Source organism: Culex pipiens, chromosome 2 (assembly GCF_016801865.2).
Source record: "Culex pipiens pallens isolate TS chromosome 2, TS_CPP_V2, whole genome shotgun sequence".
In the NCBI taxonomy this organism is placed as follows: Eukaryota; Metazoa; Arthropoda; class Insecta; order Diptera; family Culicidae; genus Culex; species Culex pipiens.
The window spans coordinates 159,601,857-159,607,676 of NC_068938.1; the positions used below are offsets into that span (position 1 = coordinate 159,601,857).

The 5,820-nt window shown below is 36.4% G+C and overlaps 1 protein-coding gene across 2 annotated transcripts in view; it reads right to left on the reverse strand.

Annotated features, from left to right (window-relative positions):
* Positions 1–4,067: 4,067 nt before the first annotated feature.
* Positions 4,068–5,820, reverse strand: part of LOC128092976 (uncharacterized) — a 29,703-nt gene continuing 27,950 nt past the window's right edge. The window contains exons 1-2 of one of the 2 annotated variants that reach the window (XR_008212144.1): positions 5,560–5,802; positions 4,068–4,392 (exon numbers count right to left, since the gene is read on the reverse strand). The gene's annotated coding sequence lies outside the window, so the exon portion shown is untranslated. Of the gene's footprint in view, positions 4,393–5,559; positions 5,803–5,820 lie in introns of those variants that run through there. The other variant, XM_052708277.1, reaches the window with a different exon arrangement.

Sequence of the window (5,820 nt, forward strand, 5' to 3'; positions counted from 1 at the left end):
CGTCCCATAAACAAAAACAAATGAATGTCAAACTCCCTTTAAAGCTCCGTTTAGTAAAAAATTTCTATGTAAGCCTAAGAAAGAGAAAATATCGACAACCGGGGACTGTTTTTGGAGCTTAGATTAAATCCAAGAGAGTATCGAAGAAACCATCGACAAATGGAACAATATTGAGACAGCGAAGATAGACAACCAGAGAGTCGACTGTATTTTTATGAAAGTGTATTGTTACTGATTTGCTGTTTCTTTAACTTCCAATACAATCTGGCAACGCGGGTTCTGCATACCCACCGATATCGGTTGTGATAGAATATGAAGTCACGTGCTTCCCTGCAGTCATCCAAGCCATTCTCACAGCCTGGTACCCCGGCCTTCTCTTTCACCATTATCCATTGAGTCTTTTTGTGGACGTTTTTTTTCCTGCAACAAAAAACCAACTACTTTGGAGACCACCTTGTTTTCGCCAGCAAACTGCCGCTGCAGTTGGACTTAATCACGATCGGTTTCACTTATTATTAGCCATTATATTTTTGCCTGACCCCGTGCGTCGCAACTTCGTCCAAGCGTGGTCCAACGGATCATGACGTGGTGCTGCACATGTTTCTTTTCTCCTTCAGGTAATGGCATTATGTTGGACAACATTTCTTGTGGATGCACAAAAAAAAGGTAATGAATTTCTTAGCTTAGGACGTCGTTTTTGCAAGCTCATTTCCTTTCAAAGTGTCTATTGCTCAATCAACTTCTTATATGCAAGGTGTGCGTTGTACAACGTTGACGGAGATTGGTTTGGCGTTTGTTTGTTTTTGCGGTTGACATGCCATTAGAGTGATCCACTTTGCAAGCAGTGTTGCCAGTTAAACTAGTTGGTGATCTGTTTTTGAACTGTTCTAAACAATTAAATATTGAGAGCTGATCCAATTCTGAAAAGATTATGAGCTAGACTTAAAACTTTATAGTTTTTCTATAATGTCAAAAGTCCTATAGTATTAGGTGGAATGAAAAAATCATTTAAGTTGATGAGGTACCACCCAAAGTTGATGAGGAATCATTCAAAGGGTAAAATACATTTTCAATTACCTCATCGGTTCATGACATCATGCTGATAAAGGTGATGACCGTTCAAAATTTAAGATCCCATTCTAATCAGGATCATTGAATTCCTTCCCAAGAGGGTCCCATGTGTTCACCGAGGCCGCATAATGCCGAAAACCGTTCTTCCCCCCGTTACCGTTCAATTAACTGAGATTAAATCTTGTACAATTTAATTGGGTTTTGCGCCCTTATCTCTCTGCCCTGGAACGCTTTTGTTTGCACTTATTTGTCGTCAGTTTTCCCTGTCAGAGTGAAGCGATTCTGCGAGCTGAAGAAAGAGGTTGAGGCGTTTGGCTCAAGTAGGTATGTACTTACAATCAAGATCTGTGTTTATTTATGCACTCACCACACCGCGTGTCATCCCTCGGAGAACTCGATGTGCATCTTGGTGGTTGGGTACTCAGGACTTTGGGTTAACCCTCGACTGATTATACTTTTTCGAAGTTATATTTTTTTCATGTTCAGATGTATAATTTGAGAAATTTTTATTCTATGAATAACTTGACTTCTCTTGTTTTGCGATGGTTTTTTTTAACTGGTTGCAAAAGCAAAGCCTCGTTGTGTAAATACACGACTAGTGCTGGAAAAAATCCTAATTTTTGATGAAATGCACGGTTTTCAAATATCAATATTTTTATGATAAGGCCGTTGCAAATATTTTTCAAAGTTTATGTCGTCCTCTTCAATGTTGTTCAGGGACAAAACATCTGAGCAATTTTCTACGAAATCAGCCGATTTCGACCATTTTTTTTATGTGGCTCAAACTTTATGGGGGCCTTTCCTATGATCAAAGATGCCTCTTTGTGTATTATCCCGGACAGACGGTAATAACAAAACTCATGCCATTTCAATAACAAATACTGTTAAAATAACAGATAATGTTATGGTATCTTCTTAAAAAATCCATTTTTACATAAGAGTTTAATAACAGTTTATGGTATCATAACATAATTTGTTATTGGTCTAATATTGGTTGAAAGCCAAAACAACGTTGGAATAACATTTTTTGTAATGGAAGAATACCTCCAACTGTTATTGGGATGATCGGATTAGTTATTAAAATAACAAAAAATAATAACAAAGATTTGTTCGCAGAATAACTTAAAGAATTATTAGTCCGTAACTACAATAATAATCCAATAACAAAAATTTCATAACGACGAATAACAAATCTTGTTATAAATAACATAAAATGTTATTGGGATAGTATTTTCAAATATCAAAAATTTATTTCCAAGTTATTTCCGTCTGCTCGGGTTGGTTCACCCATACAAGTCTCCATACAATTTTGGCAGCTGTTCATACAAAATTGGTACGTAAATATTAGAAATTCTGTAACTTTGGAGGAATTTTCTGATCGATTTGGTGTCTTCGACAAAGTTGTAGGTAATGATGAGGGCTATTAAAAAAAAAGGTACACGGAAAAAATCTGACGATTTTTGAATTTAATTTTTTCACATTAAAAACAAATTCGCAAAATCCGTTTTTTTATTTTTGAATTTTTTTATATGTTTAAATTAATAAAAACAGTAAGTATGACCAAAAATGTTAAATTTGGGCCTTTTTCAAATATTAGTCTTGATTTCAAAATCTTCAAAATATTTTTTTTCGATACAATCATAAAACATTGAAAATTGGACCATTAGTTGCTAAGAAATTGGCCTTAGAAAAATTGGGAAAGTTTGGATGAGACCTATAAAATTAAAAAATTTTCTTGCTTTTTTTACTTCAATTGTATTTCACCAACCAGAGGTCCTATCTTCAATGTCTTTTTTTGCAATTTTAATGGAGATTTTCAGAACCCTTCGAAAAAAACATATTTTTAGGAAAACCTGTAAGGTACTTTTCGATTGCAAATTTGTTTTTACATTAATACTCAAGTAAAAAAAATCATTATAGAATTTTCTATTTTTTCCGAAAAAGCACACTTTATTTCAAAAAGTCATCACTTTGTGGCAACATATTTGTCCGTAATTCTGGCCCAAAAGTTGCGGTTTTTTGTCTAATAAAATTTATCAAAAAATTTCAAAAAATAAAACATGCGGATTTTAGGAAATTCAGAACATCAAAACGATCAGAGAATCCTTTCTCAATATTCAAATTTTCGAATAGTTGCCTGCCCACTTTGTGTGATCCAAATTGTATGGAGCTTGTATAGCGTGATGCTTCTTTTTCCATAGGAATAAAATTTCCTCTAGTTAAAAAAAAATTAAATTCTATACGATTACTCTAGGTTTATTTATAATATCTTAAAAATGGTTATATCTAGCTCAAAAACGGTGCATCACATCAAAAATACTTAAAACTACTATTCGATAGCATTAGCCATATAAATTGATGAGTTTATGGGGATACAACTTGTGTGATAATAGAGGTAAGATGAAATTCAGCTTTTAGAGTTTAAACCTTTTTTTTCTAAATATTCCTGTGTATAACCATCAACTTTGCCGAAGACATCACATCGATTCGATATCCCCTATCAAGATGCAAAATTTTAAAATATTTTTTCAGGACTCTTGCTTGGAAAGCCCCCAATTTTTCTTGATTTTGGTTTATTATACCATAAGCCATGTATCAATTAAAAATGAAGAGTCGATTTACAAAATCGTATAGAATTGCTCATAAGTGAATTATTTTAAACAAATCGTTTAAAATTCTTCAAACTTCATTGATTGTTGGTATATTTTTCAATTATTTATGTAACTGTGGGCCATAGAGGACCATCCATAAACCACGTAGACACTTTTTTTTTAATCTCACAATTTCCATATAAAACATTTTTTTTTGTATTGAGCGTGGGCATTCGCTGACCTCTTCCTTTTCCTAAGGTGTCCACGTGGTTTATGGATGGTCCCATAGAATTGATACAGGAATTTCACTTAAGTGTCTATCAATAAAATTAAATACCGTTGCTGGATTTTTCGTTAACACATTCAGAGAAGGATTGTAGTCAGTCCTCAAAGACAAATAAAACAACTATAGTTATAAAGATCTTTTCGGAAATAAGATATGAAACATGAACGGGATGTTGAGGGTTAACCTAGTCAACCGAAGGGCATCAGCTGAACATTTTAACGCGTCCAGGTTATTGATACGGATATGTATATTTCACAATTTACATACAATATAAGGAGTCTGGCTGGCTCCCTGGAAGACCGTGGCCGCTGTTGTTAAGTAGACTGAAGTCGTGTCCCCGGGTGGAATCTGGCCCATGCCATCGAATCGGTGGTCTCCAGATGAGATGCTGCTGATGATGTTGGACCAGAGGGAAAATTGAAATCGAATTTTGCCGGTTTGTCACTGTAATGAGATGGATAAGCAAATCGTGTAAGATGTTGCATAATGTGTTCACCTCCTTTTCTGTGTGCTGGCTGCTCCTGCCTCACTCAACGAGGCGGAGTTGCAGTGGCTGTTCGAAGGGAATCTAATTAAATCAGCTCAGCTCAGTACTGTAAGTGATCGCCCCCATGGTAGGTCGCTTTGGCAAGTAGTTAGTCCAGGGGGAGGAGGATGCACTGTCCCTGTGGCCTTTGTGGCATTGACGGTGGGCAATCGCCTGCGAGGCTGTGATTGCATCGTTTTCTTGGAGCGATAGAGAGATTTGGAGTACAGTTCAAATCAATATTTAGGAAGCACTACAAATAGACTATTGAATTTTTTTTAAGAAATGGGGGCAATAGCTAAAAAGCAAAGATCGATGAAAATTTAAAAAAAATCATGATTTTTCAAGAAAGAGAGTCACCAGTCACTTCTCAGCCCCAGATATCTCTACACTTCCTTGCGAGTAGGAAGTCACGTTCTACATACGGTAAGAACTCGCGTGGCCTGGACGAGAATGCATACAGCTTCCCACTCTGCAGTCTGTTTTTGCCTGCTCAGAGTAGCTTTTGCGGAAGCATCCGGAATATCGGACACAATTTATGTGTAAGCCCTTGTAACGGCAAGTTTTCTAAATTAGATACCGCACGAAACAACCTCACAAAGATGTCAACCAGACCGGGGCTGGTTCAATCCGTGTACAATTATCTGGGAACAAGTGGACGACACATGTAGGAATTACATATTGGAAGTTTTGCACTAGCCATGTAATATGGAGTTGTTAAAAAAATACTTCTAGAAAATTTTAATTAAAACTGAATTGTGAAAAAGTTCTCCCCCAAACACATTTTTAAATTGACAGCTTTCCATTCCAAAACTAAATTCCATTTCACCGCCGTACTCCAAACTTGCAAACGAGATTGAAATTTTAATTGGATACGGGAACTATGTCCAAACTGCACAAATTCAAAACGCTCAATTCGAAATGGCAAAGCAAAGCAAAAAATAAACGAAACATTTTACGTTGAAAATATGTAAACTCGCGCCAAATTGTAAACAGGAGATGGGAGACGAAAAAAAACAAACTTTTCTCACTTTTCACCTGGCGATGATGGCGAAACAATTTGGAAAAAATAAGACCTTAATTACTTTTACTTTTTCCTCCAATCCGGTCCCGGGTGCAGTGCCACATCTTCTCGGCGAGGACCTCATCTGTTTGACGGTGGCGTCGGCGATTGATGGCAAGCAAAGTTTTTCTCCTTCCCCCGTCTCGGGAAAAGCTCTTCAAATTGTGGTGTTCCAGCAGTGCCGTCTGGGCACAACCGAGGTGAAAATGTCATAATTTTTCGGAATAACAAGAAACTGTGTTTTTTTTTACGCGAACAACTTGCCAACTTCCTCTTGTTCTAT